At 43.9% G+C, this 15,640-nt stretch overlaps 1 protein-coding gene across 20 annotated transcripts in view; it reads left to right on the top strand.

Moving 5' to 3' along the window:
* Positions 1-15,640, top strand: part of FNBP1 (formin binding protein 1) — a 161,971-nt gene that overhangs the window by 1,047 nt on the left and 145,284 nt on the right. The gene's annotated exons all lie outside the window — the stretch shown is intronic.

Below are 15,640 nucleotides of genomic sequence, written 5' to 3'. Positions count from 1 at the left end.
GGAGGATGCGCACGGTAAACGGGCAGCCCTCAGGGCTGAGGGCCGTCCCCGGGAAGGCGAGTGGCCGGCTGTGGATGGAGCTCTTTTCCTGCCGTCCCCGGATTCCTGGGGACATCACTGGGCAGGGGATGGGCAGTGCGGCGGCCCGGGAAGGAGTAGACGAAATCTCAGTTACTGCACTGAAATGCCCTCAAGATGAGCCATTTCCCAGTATGAACTCTGAAGTGCCTGCACTACCATTTGGAATTCTATTTGCAAAGGGTGTGGAGGAGAAAGTGTAGGGTGGTGTTGCTATCTGAGATGAGGCCAAGAAATCTCATGTCAAAATAAAACAAGGTTAGAGCAATTACGGAAACAGAGCGCATCCTCCCTTGTTTTTTGTTTTGTTTTGTTTTGTTTTGCTTTAATTGTTTTTACATAACCATTTGTTAGGTACAGAAGCAGCTACGGTTGTTATTACCAAAATCCTGAGGGCAATAGCTCCCTTAAATTAAGATAATTCATTTTATAAACATCTTCTGCCTAAAAGGGATTCATGACAAAATTTCCGCTGATGTTTACAAGTATCCATTTTGAAAATAAAATAGTTTAAAATATTTGCACACGCCGGTTTAGGCAAAATCTACCACTTTGAGTGCTGTATTGAAGTTTCTTTCCTCTTCTAATCCTTCCACTCCCTTTAGCTCTCTTTAGCTTATCTGGGGTGGGGAAGCAAATCAGAAGTAATCTTTATCAAGACAGTAGAAATTGTGGCACAATTTTTTTTCACTTGTTCAGACAGGTGGATGGAATTATGGAGGGAAAATGTACAATATATTTCTAAGTGAAATAGGGACCGAACACAATACCTTGGTGGACAGTTCAGTGATGTTGGTGAATGGGATAGAATATAATTCCAAAGAGAGGCAGTGGCTATGAGCAAAACTGCTAAAACAGCGGCAATTGCCTGCATTATTCTGTACATTTCTTTTTGAGGGTGGAGAAATGGGAAGGAAGGCAGGGTTAGGAGTGGTTGAAAATAAATGAGAGAGGCCGGGCGCAGTGGCTCAGGCCTGTATTCCCAGCACCTTGGGAGGCCGAGTCGGGAGGATCTTTTGGGCCCAGGTGTTCAAGAACAGCTTGGGGAATATCTGGAGAGGCCTCCTCTTAAAAAGAAAAAAGAAAATAAATGGGAACTGGAATATATACAAATATAAATGCTATGAAATCTTAGATTTGCTTCACAATTATTTGGGTTGTTAGTAGGTGGGAGATAGTGAGACAGAGTTGGCCATTGTTGAAGCCAGATGCTGAGTACAGAAGTGTTCATTATACTATTCTTTCTAGTATATATATTTGACATTTTCTACAATACAAGTAATTGGAAAATAGTTTTAAAGGAGAAGGATGTGAACTATTTGTAATTTTTTCACTTGACAATTTTATGAGGAAGAATGAATCAGTTAACAGTTCTGTATATGCAAGTGTATGGCAATGAGGAGTTTTTAGAAAGACATTCTTTTTTTTTTTTCTGAGACAGAGTCTTGCTCTGTTGCCTGCCCAGGCTGGCATGCAGTGGCGCCATCTCAGCTCACTGCAGCCTCTGCCTCCCAGGTTAAAACAATTCTCCTGCCTCAGCCTCCCAAGTAGCTGGGACTACAGGCGCCTGCCACCATGCCCGGCTAAATTTTTTGTATATTTAGTAGAGACTGGGTTTCGCCGTGTTGGCCAGGCTGGTGGTCTTAAACTCCTGACCTCAGGTAATCTGCCTGCCTCAGCCTCCCAAAGTGCTGGGATTGCAGGTGTGAGCCACCACGCTTGACCTTAAAAAAGACGTTCTTATGAGTACCAGCATTTGCCTTTGAGTAGCTTACAGTTTAATATAGGGAAAGGAATGAACACATGATTGTGCTACTAAGAGAAATGCAAAATCTAAGTTTTCAGGTGAAATGCAAAGATGTGTAAGGCTTAGTAGCTTTTGAGATTAAAAAAAACTAGAATGTGAGCTTTTGAGATTTAAAAAAACTAGATTATGAAAAGTAAACCCCAGTTTCTCCAGTGGTCAGAGACTTGGTGATGTGTGGTACATTGGGTAGCCCAGCGGAGGGCAGTGATTAAGGGTTTTCCTTGAGTGGTGGCTTTGGAATCATGCATATGTATAATGAGATAATGATGGGGCGCTCAAGCCGAACTTGGCAGAATTATTCTTCTAGATGGAGAAAGAGCTACGGTTTGGGTGGCCATGAGTTATTTGTAACAGGTGGTTGCAGCTTGCAGAGACCTTCACAAATACTATCAGATTTTACATACATTTTAGGACTTCAGGTTAAAATCAATATAGGCTTTTAAAAACTGGGCTGGGCGCGGTGGCTCAAGCCTGTAATCCCAGCACTTTGGGAGGCCGAGGCGGGTGAATCACGAGGTCAGGAGATCGAGACCATCCTGGCTAACACGGTGAAACCCCGTCTCTACTAAAAAATACAAAAAAAAAAATTAGCCGGGCGTGTTGGTGGGCGCCTGTGGTCCCAGCTACTCGGGAGGCTGAGGCAGGAGAATGGCGTGAATCCAGGAGGTGGAGGTTGCGGTGAGCCGAGATCGCGCCACCGCACTCCAGCCTGGGGGACAGAGAAAGACTCCGTAAAAAAAAAAAAAAAAACAAAAAAAAAACTACAGGTTTCTAAAGTGCATTTTACACTGAAGGCCTGCTCCTAAGCCACATCCTGCTTTGTAGGGGGAGTAAAACCTTTCTCTTCCTCTTTCTTTTTTACTTTTCTTTAGTCCCTCCATAGAAATAAACTTTCTTTCTTTCTTTCTTTCTTTCTTTTTTTTTTTTTTTGAGACAAAACTTCACTCTTGTTGCCCAGGCTGGAGTGCAATGTCATGATCTCGGCTCACTGCAACTTCTACCTCCCAGGTTCTAGCGATTCTCTTGACTTAGCTTCCCGAGTAGCTGGGACTACAGGTGTGCGTTACCACACCTGGCTAATTTTTTGTATTTTTTACTAGAGTTGGGGTTTCACCATGTTGGCCAGGCTGGTCTCAAACTCCTGACCTTAAGTGATCTGCCCACCTCGGCCTCCCAAAGTGCTGGAATTACAGGTGTGAGCTACCTCACCCAGGCTTAAATGGCCATTTTGAAGTAATTGGGTTATAATAAAATAGTTTACAGCTCTTCATAACATTGCATTTTAATCAATTTTCAAAATTTTTATTGAACAACTATGGTGTGTGCAAGACACCAGCTTGAATCTGTTGTAAGTCACATATACATTAAAAGATATCTACGTGGAAGCATAGAAAGTAGGTTTTACCTCTACCCTGTAACATCAGAGTCAAAAGAAAAATTATGTTTTTATGTAAAATTAACCAAAATACATTTACTGAAGACTTGTTAAAAAGGCAGTGTTAGTAAGGTAAATATGTTCACTGATTTGTTGAAGTTGTGACTGGTTGTTGGAGAAATGGCAAAGCAAGAGTTGCTTACATTTGAATGTTTTTTTTTTCCTTGCCTACTTACTGAGGGAAGTGACAGGTTACTGAAGTGTTAGTTCAGCTTTTTATTAGCTTGCTCATTAGTGTGAAGTATGAATAAATCCACTGCAAAATTAAGCCTTCCTCGTAATTATTCTCTTTGCAGCTAACAAATTATTCAGTGACAGAACCTGGTTTTGCTGCCTCCTAGTATCCTCTCTGTCATCTTTATTTGCTCTGGGGCTAATGAGAAATGAAGTATGTACAAGAAAGAGAACAGAGAAACCTGAATAATGCATATTGGTTAGCATAGTAAGAAGCCACCTGTGGGCTGGGCGCGGTGGGTGGCTCACGCCTGTAATCCCAGCACTTTGGGAGGCCGAGGCGGGCAGATCACGACGTCAGGAGTTTGAGACCAGCCTGACCAACATGGTGAAACCCCATCTCTACTAAAAATACAAAAATTAGCCGGCCGTGGTGGTCCACGCGGGTAATCCCAGCTACTCGGGAGGGTGAGGCAGAGAATCACTTGAACCCGGGAGGCGGAGGTTGCAGTGAGCCAAGATGGCGCCATTTCACTACGCCCTGGGCGACAGAGCAAGACTCTGTCCCCCCCAAAAAAAAAAAAAAAAAAGAGCCACCTGTGTTGATTGTATGTAATTTTTTTTTTTTTTTTGAGACGGAGCCTCGCTCTGTCGCCCAGGCTGGAGTGCAGTGGGTGGCACGATCTTGGCTCACTGCAAGCTCTGCCTCCTGGGTTCACGCCATTCTCCTGCCTCAGCCTTCTGAGTAGCTGGGACTATAGGCACCCGCCACCACGCCCGGCTAATTTTTTTGTATTTTTAGTAGAGACGGGGTTTCACTGTGTTAGCCAGGATGGTCTCGATCTCCTGACCTCGTGATCCGCCCACCTCGGCCTCCCAAAGTGCTGGGATTACAGGCGTGAGCCACCGCACCCGGCCGATTGTATGTAATTTTTTTTGCCTGTGAATTTTTTTTTTTTTTTTTGAGACGGAGTCTTGCTCTTTCGCCCAGGCCGGAGTGCAGTGGCATGATCTCGGCTCACTGCAAGCTCCGCCTCCCGGGTTCACACCATTCTCCTGCCTCAGCCTCCCAAGTAGCTGGGACCACAGGCACCCGCCACCGTGCCCAGCTAATTTTTTGTATTTTTAGTAGAGATGGGGTTTCACCGTGTTAGCCAGGATGGTCTCGATCTCCTGACCTCGTGATCCGCCGGCCTCGGCCTCCCAAAGTTCTGGGGAGCCACCGCGCCCGGCCTACCTGTGATTTTTAGAACCATGCCAGGCATATAATGTACATTCAACTGTTGAATATGTTGACCCTGATCGTGGTGTGCACTTTCAAGAGGCAGCCCTGTGAAGATTGTCTACCAACTGTACTGGGAACAATGCCTGACTCTGTGTAGGAGTCCAATAAATATTTATTGGATAAATGAATAAATCCCTTTTTTTCTTTTGTTTTAACATTTGCTTTTTAAAAATAATGGGAAGATAATTATAACACCTTTCTGCACTTCAGCAGTTGTAAAAAATATATATAATTTTAGGTATCATTTTGGAAAATAGACTCTATTTTTTAGAGCAGTTTCGGTTCATAGCAAAATTGAGAGGGTACAGAGATTTTCCATATCCTTTCTGCCCCCAAATACACAGTCTAAGTACCTTTTTTGCCTTTAAAGTAGGGTTTGAAAAATTATCCCTTCTCTGTTGTTCATTCTACTTAGGCATGATATGTGTACATATGTTTGTATAAGAACACTTTATAGTGTGTAGAATTTTTTTCCCTGGTGTGTCAAAATTTTAAACTAGTTTTTAAATCTTAAAGTAATTAATTATTAACAGTTCCAGGTATTGGAGAATTATTACCTCTTCTTACTGCCCTTGAATGCTAAATTGGAGAACCCTATTAACAATCGTCCCTAGCTCTTCTACTGCTCTTTTTTCTTTTTTGAGATGGAGTTTTGCTCAGTCACCCAGGCTAGCGTGCAGTGGCGCGATCTCGGCTCACTGCAACCTCTGCCTCCCAGATTCAAGTGATTCTCATGCCTCAGCCTCCTGAGTAGCTGCAGGCCCCCACCACCATGCCCCGCCAATTTTTGTATTTTTCATACTAGAGATGGGGTTTCACCATGTTGACCAGACTGGTCTCAAACTCCTGACCTCAAGTGATCGGCCCGCCTCTGCCTTCCAAAGTGCTGGGATTACAGGTGTGAGCCACCATGCCCGGCCTGTACTGCTCCTTTTTCTTTTTTTTTTTTGAGATGGAGTCTCGCTGTGTTGCCCAGGCTGGAGTGCAGTGGTGCGATCTCCGCTCACTGCAAGCTCCGCCTCCCGGGTTCACGCCATTCTCCTGCCTCAGCCTCCAGAGTAGATGGGACTACAGGTGCCCGCCACCGCGCCCGGCTAATTTTTTGTATTTTTCGTAGAGACGGGGTTTCACCTTGTTAGCCAGGATGGTCTCAATCTCCTGACCTCGTGATCCGCCCCCCTCGGCCTCCCAAAGTGCTGGGATTACAGGCGTGAACCACTGCGCCTGGCCTACTGCTCCTTTTTCTTAACCCTTCAGAGATTTCTGTTTGGGACAAACATGGCAAGACCAACAGGGGAGATAATACTCCCTGAACCATGGTGGGTAGGGCAGAACTGCTTCAGAAGAGAAACAAAATCAACTTAGTTTTGCCATCCTTACTTCTCCATGCGACCAAACTTTGCACACGTCTTTTCTGTTTAGTGGATATTAAAAGAAAACAAACCGTGGGAGGCCTGGAGATTTTGCAGTTGATATTTAGATACCAGTTTGTTGCCTTCACTTTGTGCATTAGACAGAATCCTGAAAATTTGTGTAAATTGCCATTTTGGTAGGCAAAACTGTACTTTAAGCACGTAAAAGAGTTTTATAAGTGTCTATACTTACTATGTGAACACATTACAACTCATGCTTTACATTGGTGAGACATGGAAAGTGGTTCTTTGAAGAACTATTCAAGTATCACCCACTAAGCAGCTAAAGCTAATATTATGTTTCCTGCAAGTATTACTCATACTTGTTTCATCAACACCACCTACATTTAAAAATAAGGCTTTATTTTGACACTTAAGAATTGAAAGCTAGTAAGAATACATGAATGCCCTGGGAAATTAATCTAATTAGATTTTAGAATGTGGGTGTGAAGTCTTCTGGAATTAGTGTTTATAAAGGAATATTTGTTTCCTGTTTTACTTGCACACTCATACGAGCTTGAGCCTAGTAATGTGTTTAGTTAAAAAACTTTTTTTAAAAATGATAAGAGGCCAAATATGTGTATTATATTAGAGAGTAATTTGGGGGTATGTAAGTTTTTGTTTGTTTGTTTGTTTTTTGAGATGGAGTTTTGCTCTTGTCCCCCAGGCTGGAGTGCAATGGCATGATCTCAGTTCACTGCAACCTCCACCTCCCAGGTTCAAGCAATTCTCCTGCCTCAGCCTCCCGAGTAGGTGGGATTACAGGCGTGTGCCACCACGCCCAGCAAATTTTTTGTTTTTAGTAGAAATGGGATTTCACCATGTTGGCCAGGCTGGTCTCAAACTCCTGACCTCAGGTGATCCACCCGCCTTGGCCTCCCAAAGTGCTGGGATTACAGGCGTGAGCCACCGCTCCCAGTTGTAAGTTTTTAGTATCAGTTTATCTTGATCTTCCACTTTAGACCAACCTTTAACTCAAACCTCATCCTATTTGTAAAATTCCATGTTAAACTTACGTAAAGCTTAACAACCTCAATTGTTTGAGACGGAGTCTTTTTTTTTTTTTTTTTTGAAACAGAGTCTTTCTTTCCCTGTCCCCCAGGCTGGAGTGCAGTGGCGCCATCTTGGCTCACTGCAAGCTCCGCCTCCCTGGTTCACGCCATTCTCCTGCCTCAGCCTCCCGAGTAGCTGGGACTACAGGCGCCCACCAACACGCCCGGCTAATTTTTTGTATTTTTAGTAGAGACGGGGTTTCACCGTGTTAGCCAGGTTGGTCTCGATCTCCTGACCTTGTGATCTGCCCACCTCGGCCTCCCAAAGTGCTGGGATTACAGGCTTGAGCCACCGTGCCTGGCAACAACCTCAATTGTTTAATACTAGAAATAGATTCAAACCACCACCCCCACCAACAAAGAAAGGTAGATGGAACTTCCATTTTCTTGTTGCAAAAGCCATAATCCCTTTCACATGTAAACTATAACATCATATAAACAATGTGATTTTTTAAATAAGAGCATACAGTTCTAGTGATTGGAATTAGGTTTTTAGTAAGAATTAATTCCTACATCAACACCTAATAGCAGCCACAGTTTCCATTTGTACTCGTCTACTTTCTCCGTGGTTCCAAAACTGGGAATAACTTATAATTGCATGAACTCTGTAGTTACTGTAATATTTTCACACGTGCCATCCCCTATTGTCTTTTTTTTTTTTTTTTTTTTGAGATGGAGTTTCACTCTTGTTGCCCAGGCTGAAGTGCAATAGCATGATCTCGGCTCAACGCAACCTCTGCCTCCCAGGTTCAAGCGATTCTTCTGCCTCAGCCTCCCGAGTAGCTGGAATTACAGGCATGTGCCACCATGCCCAGCTAATTTTGTATTTTTAGTAGAGACGGGGTTTCTCCCTGTTGGTCAGGCTGGTCTCGAACTCCTGACCTCAGGTGATTAATGACTCACACCACTAAATGCTGCAGAGCCCATCTTGGCCTCCCAAAGTGCTGGGATTACAAGCATGAGCCACCGTGCCTGGCATCCCTATTGTCTTAAACTCTTGAATGACTGTTATCATCACTGCCATTTATTGAGTGCCTACCATGTCCCAGGTGCTGGGCAAAGTGTTTACATCCATAATCTTGTTTATTTGTTACAAGAATGCAGCAAGGTAAGTACCATTTGTGCCAATATCCTGGAAGAAGATGCTTAGATGGAGTCAGGAGTGCAGTTTTATTGGGGAGTAACACCTGTGAAGGGAAGAGTGGAAGCCATCAGTTCACAATGCAGACCTGACAGAGTCCCCACCAGGCCAATGGGGAGCTCCAGAGCAGACACAAGAATCCTCTGGCAGAAATGGCTAGGCCTCTGTACCTCTGCCTTCCTTTATCATTGGCCAGAGGTCGTCCCAAGAAGAGGGTGGTCTTGGCTGCCAGGTTGCTCAGTCATTGGTTGGGGGTGCTACAAGAAGAGATGCCCTCGAATCAAAAGATGAGGTAGACCCTAAAGGAGGCTGCATGCTAGCCACAGTCCTTGCAGCTGGGCAGCAAGTCATTTCTTGGCACTTCTCCATGTTGCCTAGGCTGGAGTGCAGTGGTACAATCTCGACTCGCTGCAACCTCTGCCTCTTGGGTTCAAGTGATTCTCCTGCCTCAGCCTCCCAAGTAGCTGGGATTACAGGCGCATGTCACCACACTCTGCTAATTTTTGTATTTTTTTTGTAGAGACGGGGTCTGTCTATGCTGCCCAGGCTGGCCTTGAACTCCTGGGCTCAAGTGATCTCCCACCTTGGCCTCCCAAAGAGCTGGGATTACAGGCATGAGCCACCGCACTTGATCAAAAACTGGATCTTCTGTGTTAGTAGTACACAGTTCCCTTTATCCCCACCACTCACTCATATTTCCCCGTCATTGCTGTAGATTTTGCTTTATAAAACATTTGATGTTATTCATATTGAGAATCACTGAGAATTAATGACTCACACCACTAAATGCTGCAGAGCCAGCAGAAACAGTCATGAATGAAGCTTGTATTCAAGCAGATGCTTCATGGATGTCCAGTAATCTCCTAATTCTTTCAAAGCCAGTTATTGTTTCTCTTTTCTAATTTAAATAAATTAATTCATGTGGATATTAATTAGTAGTAGTATCAAGTTTCTGAATTTGCCTAACAGAACTATGTCTTGGTGAAAACTATTTTTAATAAAATTGAGAAAGAACAAGGAGGAATACAGAGTCTTACTCTGTCGACCAGTCTGGAGTGCAGTGGCACAAACATGGCTCACTGCAGCTTCAACCTCCCGGGCCCAAATGAACTTTTCGCTTCAGCCTCCTGATTAGCTGGGACCACAGGTGTACACTACCACGCCTAGCTAACTTTTTTTTTTTTTTTTTTGAGATGGAGTCTCACTCTGTCACCCAGGCTGGAGCGCAGTGGCGTGATCTTGGCTCACTGCAATCTCTGCCTCCCAGGTTCAAGCGATTCTCCTGCTTCAACCTCCCTAGTAGCTGGGACTACAGGCGTTTCCCTGGCTAATTTTTTGCATTTTTAGTAGAGACGGGGTTTCACAGTGTTACCCAGGATGGTCTCGATCTCCTGACCTCGTGATCCACCTACTTGGCCTCCCAAAGTGCTGGGATTACAGGTGTGAGCCACTGCAGCTGGCCTGTCTTTTTTTTTTTTTTTTTTTTTTTTTTTTTTTTTTTTTTTTTTTTTTTTTTTTTTTTTCAGACAGAGTCTTGTTCTGTCGCCCAGGCTGGAGTGCAGTGGCGCGTTCTCTGCTCACTGCAAGCTCCGCCTCCCAGGTTCGTGCCATCCTCCTGCCTCAGCCTCCCGAGTAGCTGGGACTACAGGCGCCCGCCACCATGCCTAGCTAATTTTTTTTTTTTTGTATTTTTAGTAGAGACGGGGTTACCGTGTTAGTCACCATGTTAGCCAGGCTGGTCTCAATCTCCTGACCTCGTGATCCGCCCACCTCAGCCTCCCAAAGTGCTGTGATTACAGGCATGAGCCACTGTGCCCAGCCCGGCCTGGCTAACTTTTTTAAAAAGTTTTTTTTGTAGAGGTGGGGGCGGGGGGGGGGGGTCTTCCTGTGTTGCCCAGGCTGGACTTGAACTCTTGACCTCAGGTGATCGCCAGCCTCAGCCTCCCAAAGTGCTGGGATTACAGGCGTGAGCCACCGTGCCTGGCCCACATTCAGGGTTTTAAAGTTTTGAGTCTTCAGGAACAAGAAACAAAACACTTTCTCTATTATCTATAGCAGAAGAAAACTTGGGACCTGTAAAGGAATCTCTATTCCCCTTGTACTTCTATTTGCACAGCCAAAATTGAGAATGGGTTCCTGAAATCCATTTAAAGACCAGACAGGCTCTGGGGACAAACGGTGTGGGTGCTTCCAGTTGAGTGAGGCAGTGCTGGAGGGCTCAGCCTGGGTTGCCTTGCTTGCCTAATCTAATATTTATTAGTATCGGGCAAGTCCTTGCATCTCTGTTCCTCACTTTCCCAATCTATAAAGCGTGGTATGATGCATGCCTTTCTCTTAACAAGAAGGCATAAAGATGAGAGATTGTTCATAAAGTACTTTGAGGTTGTTGGATGAAAGGTGATAGGTAAATACAAATTATTATAATCATGGGGAGGGTTAATGAAGAAAACTCTGGTCCCTGGGAACAAATTGTAGAACTCTCCTGCTGTAAGCAGGATTCATGAAAAATGAGCTATTTTCTGTCCTAGCCTTCTGATTTAAAATTTGGTGTACATGTTAACAATAAAATAAACCTAATATTTGGAAAATGCCTGGAAATCGTTGCTTTGGACAGGAAATCTGGATTTCAGGAGGTCATATTAATAGCATGTTTATCTTCTCCTCCTTGAACAAAAATAAAATCCACTCCAAAACACTAATCATACTAATTTTTAGCAGTATACTTGGGCCTCCTTAAGATTTAAGTTTTTTCCTAGGGGGAAATAGTTTTCTTTGGCTATTATTACCACTTTGAAAAAAAAGTTCCACTGAAGTCACATTATTTCCCCACCTAAAAAGCTGGATACTTGCTGCTTGAAACATCTAATGAATTATTCTGCCTATCAGCTTAGTTTGGGATTGATTTCTTCTTGGCAGAGATAATGAAGAGGTTTAGAAGTATTTGCATTGGAACAGATATGGAAATTTCTGGAAATGTTTGGGCAAGGACATTTAGATTTCATAAGTGTATATGTGTATGTAAAATATATTCTTCACCATGAGTGACTTTTTAAATTTACATTTTACTTATTGGCCAGGCACGGTGGCTCATACCTGTAATCCCAGCATTTTGGGAGGCCAAGGCATGAGGATAGCTTGAGCTCAGGAGTTCAAGACCAGCCTGGGTAACATACTGAGATCTCATCTCTACTAAAAATTAAAAAATTACCTGGGCATAGTGGTGCATGCCTGTAGTCCCAGCTACTTGGGAAGCTGAGATGGGAGGATCACTTTAGGCCAGGAGTTCGAGGCTGGCTGCAGTGAGCTGTATTTGCGCCACTGCACTCCAGCCTGGGTGACAGAGCAAGACTTTGTCTGGGGAAAAAAGAAAAAAGTTTCTTTTAACTTATCCTTAAAAATAGGCTATTTACATTGTTCAGTTTCAAAAGTAAGGTGTCCGTGTGAAGTCTCCCTGTCATCCCTGGAGAGGTTTAGTTCTTGTTACGGCTGTGTTTGGCAGGAGGAGTGGTGGTGGTAGTGCTCAATATTTATAACTTCGTGCATAAAAGGAAACCAAACAAAATTGTAAAAATTTCATCAGGCCAGGCGCAGTGGCTCACTCCTGTAATACCAGCACTTTGGAAGGCCGAGGTTGGCAGATCATGAGGTCAGGAGTTTGAGACCAGCCTGACCAACGTGGTGAAACCCCATCTCTATTAAAAATACAAAAAAATTAGCCAGGCGTGATGGCGCTCGCCTGTAATCCCAGCTACTCAGGAGGCTGAGGCAGGAGAATCGCTTGAATCTAGGAGGTGGATGTTGCAGTGAACCGAGATTGTGCCACTGCACTCCAGCCTGGGCAACAGAGCGAGACTCCATCTCAAAAAAAAAAAAAAAAAAAAAAGAAAGAAATTATTGTGTAATAAGGACTAAGGTAGGGTAACTCCACGGAAATGTGTACAGGAGTGTAACTCAGGTGGGGAAATGGCATCCAAGTGGAGTCCTGAAGGACTAGTAAGTTTTACAGGTGAAGTGGGGTGGTCAGAAGGGTGGAGGGGATCTGGACAGAGCCTTCCAGGAAAAGAAGAAGGAAATGGTATGTCCAAAGGGTCATGGAGGGCACAGAGCTCTCAAATGATGAGCAGGTGATGGAGCTGTAATAGCAGCCTGAAGAGGCAGACTATAGCTAAAAACCATGCGAGGACTATGGCCTCACCTCGAGAGCATGGGAAATACCCTTGAACTGCTGAAAGCAGGTACCTGTGGTGCCAGTTTTCAGTGTGGAGAAGGATGGAGAGGAGCTCGGTAGCTGCAGGCCGCGCTGGGCCGATTGGCTGACTGGATTACTGGAGTAGGTTTCAGTAGAGAGCCTTTTTATGTATTGCATTTCTCAACCTGTTTATATGTGGGTGGAATTAGGTTAAAACGGATTGCTGGGGAGCCTTGGACATTCAAGGGAAGGCCTAGTAGTGAACAAAGAAGGCCTAGGAGCCACCCTCTGCCTCCTCCCACTTCAAGATGTTCAAGGGGGAGGAATGTTCCCTGCCCTGGCTTGTGGGGTAAATCAAATATCGGCCACAGGTCCTTTTTTCCACCAGCTGGGTGCAAAACCTGAACCTACCAGCACTTCATTCTTGTCCTCTCTGTCTCTGCTCAGATGATACAACCTTGTTAGGGTTATCGGGGTTTGTTCCCCAGCTCTTTTAAGCTAGCAAATTTCTTATTTTCAATATGCCTGGAGGTGACTCACGCTAACCTAATTCCCAAGCCTGTTGAATACACCAGAATGAATTTTAAACTTATAGTGAGAAGTATATTCATAAGCCGACTGGATATTCATGTTGGCTGATCTGTACGTTCTCTCCCTGTAGGCTAATCTGAGTGGAAAGCTAAATTCTGTATAGCATTTCTTGGAGAGCATAAAATGAAAATAGGATTGGATGAGTGTAATGGCCGATGACAATGGGAGCCCTAGGCATCTACCTCCTCTGGAGGACAGTCTACGTTACAGATAGAATAGAGTCTGTTTTATAGATGCTGTGTAGGTGATTCCTTTCCTGTTAACCCATTCTTTCTTTAGGCAGACTATAGCACAGTCAGTTATGTTTAGATTTTTTTTTTTTGGAGACGGAGTCTTGCTCTGTCACCCAGGCTGGAGTGCAACGGCACGATCTTGGCTCACTGCAACCTCTGGCTCCCAGTTTCAAGAGATTCTCCTGCCTCAGCCTCCTGAGTAGCTGGGATTACAGGTGTGCCCCACCACGCCCAGCTAATTTTTATATTTTTAGTAGGGGCGGGGTTTCACCATGTTAGCTAGGCTGGTTTTGAACCCCTGACCTCAAGTGATCCACCCACCTTGGCCTCCCAAAGTGCTGGGATTACAGGCATGAGCCAGCGTGCCTGGCCCTGTTTAGATCTTTTTAATTCCAATTTCTATTCAATCTTTCATGCCTGAGATTATATTCCGGTACCCAGATTGAATGCTGGATATTTATTATCTCATCACTTTCTAGCATTCCCCAAATTGGCAAGTCTGAGAAATCTGTAGTTTTTTTATGTATAAGAATCTGTAATTTTTGTTGGTTTGTACTCCATCACCCAGGCTGGAGTACAGTGGCTCAATCAAGGCTCACTGCAACCTTGACCTCCCGAGCTCAAGCGATCCTCCCACCTCAACTTCCCAAGTAGCTGGGACTACAGGCCTGCAGCACCACACCTGGCTGATTTTTGCATTTTTTGTAGAGATGATGTCTTGCTATGTCACCCAGGCTGGTCTTGAACTCCTGAGTCCAAGCGATCCCCCTGCCTTGGCCTCCAAAAGTGCTGGGATTACAGGTGTGAGCTGCTGCACTTGGCCATTTATAAGAATCTGTCATTTTAAAAGCTCTTCTAGGTAGTTTTGATGTGGCTTAGGTAGCACTGTTTAACATTTTGATTCCTTCTCATGCATTCTCCGTTTTTGCTCATTTTTATTCTTTATAGCAAATCTAAAATCTAGCAATATTCTACGTCCTTACCCAGTCAGCTACTGACAAACATTATCATCATTTTAAGGTACTCTTTGTTCTCTGTGGTTTTCTAGTAATGACTTATTCAGGTACCCAGATAAGTCATCATTCATTAATTCATTTGAAAAAGATTATTGGGCTGAGCATGCTGGCTCATGCCTATAATGTCAGCACTTTGGGAGGCCAAGATGGGCGGATCGCTTGAGCCCAGGAGTTTGAGACCAGCCTGAGCAACATGGTGAACCTCCATCTCTACAAAAAATTAGCCGGACGTGGTGGCTGAGGCGGGAGGATCACTTGAGCCCAGGAAGTTGAGGCTACAGTGAGTGGTGACTGCACCACTGCACTCCAGGCTGGGCTGGACAGAGCAAGACCCTGTTTCAAAAAAAAAAAAAGGAAAAGAAAAGAAAAGAAAAGAAAAGAAAAAGAACAATATTTTAAACTACTTATGTGCCAAGCATTGTTCTAGGCAAAGGGAAAATGGCAGTTAACCAAATAGTAAAAAACATTGTGCTTATATGTAATCTGTATTTACAGTGTATCAGATAATGATAAATGCTATGGACAAACGTAAGGGAATGAGACTGAGAACAGTAGGATTGAGCTTGATGGGGAGAAGAACAGAAGTGTAGTGCTGAACATTTTACAAGATGTCTGTTATATAACTAATTATCTAATATTGCGTCGATAGCTTAGTATATGCATCTGGAGGCCAGGGAAGAGATCCAGGCTGGAGATATAAATTTGGATAACCAGAAAGCTAGAATTAAGTTGGTAAAATGCTAAGCTCTTGGCATAGTTATATTCCTCCAAGCACTTTATTTAACTTTAGAACTCTGTTACTTAGCATAGCTGTCATAATGTGTTGCCCTTTTGGACAGTAACTCTGCACTGTGTTTGCCAAAGTGTTTACCTCACTGAGAACCATTGTGTGAACCGTGTTTTAGACTGGGAGGGGTATAGAGTGTTAAGAGTTGATTGGTTTGCAAATTGTTATAACAACATAATAAGTGGAGCTGGAAGTTCTGATAGGCTTAGAAGTAGAACTAATGTACCAAGCCATAAGTGGAAAAAAAAATAAATGGCCACTGATGGGCATTCAGTTTTTGGTAGTAATCAGAAGTTAATATCACACATCATTCTAATAGGCTTTTGAAGACAGAATAATAGTGTAGGCTTTTCCTTTGAAAGCTGCCCATGTGCTTATTTTGACATGGAGATAAAGAGAGAAAGTTTAGAATTACTCAGTTCACACCTTGTTGACTGAGA

Source organism: Hylobates moloch, unplaced genomic scaffold (genome assembly GCF_009828535.3).
Source record: "Hylobates moloch isolate HMO894 unplaced genomic scaffold, HMol_V3 SCAFFOLD_10, whole genome shotgun sequence".
In the NCBI taxonomy this organism is placed as follows: domain Eukaryota; kingdom Metazoa; phylum Chordata; class Mammalia; order Primates; family Hylobatidae; genus Hylobates; species Hylobates moloch.
This window is presented reverse-complemented; position numbering and strand designations above follow the sequence as displayed.